We start from the raw sequence: 767 nt of genomic DNA, 5'->3' as shown, positions 1-767 counted from the left end.
AAAAACAAAAACCCCAGCCACAGAAATGCTGACTCATGGATGCCTATTGGTCCCGGTTGGTGCCACCAACCGTGACCAGTGGGTCTCCTGTCTGGGCTCTGCGCACTGCCCACGTGGAGGCCCATCAGTCCCGGTTCTGGATTGAACTGGGACTAAAGGGTCGGGGCATTAGTACCGACACTTTAGTCCCGATTCAGGAACCGGGACTAAAGGCCCTTACGAACCGGGACTATAGGCCCTTTTTCTACCAGTGTTGCCACCTCAGCATCTTTTTCAACAAATGAAGCGATTCATCACTGGTAACCGAAGCGGCCATTCTTCTTCCGTACGTGACTATTAGTCTAGCCACAATGGGTAGTAACATAGAGTAGTAACATGCCCATGTTACTACCCTATGTTACTACCTTTATAGTGGGGAGTAACATATGTGTGGTAACATGCAACACTTTATTTATTAGGCTATAAACTCATCTTGCCTTGATATATGTGATGTTACTCATACTAGTAGTAACTAGCTATGTTACCACATGTTTCTCTTTCTTCATTTATTACTTGCCACATCATCTATTTTATCTTGATATGTGTGATGTTACTATCTATGTTACTCCCACTATGGGTAGTCTTACACTTCGTATTGAGTCGGTGTAAAAACCAATAAAAAGGCCCATAAAACGAAGCCCATCAGTCGATTACTTCGCACCTTTCCACTTCCGTTGGCAGCAGGACGGGCGATGCCTCTAAAAAAAGGAGAACGGGCGACGCCGTCA

The sequence above is a fragment of the Triticum dicoccoides genome, chromosome 1A, assembly GCF_002162155.2.
Source record: "Triticum dicoccoides isolate Atlit2015 ecotype Zavitan chromosome 1A, WEW_v2.0, whole genome shotgun sequence".
Classification (NCBI taxonomy): Eukaryota; Viridiplantae; Streptophyta; class Magnoliopsida; order Poales; family Poaceae; genus Triticum; species Triticum dicoccoides.
This window is presented reverse-complemented; position numbering follows the sequence as displayed.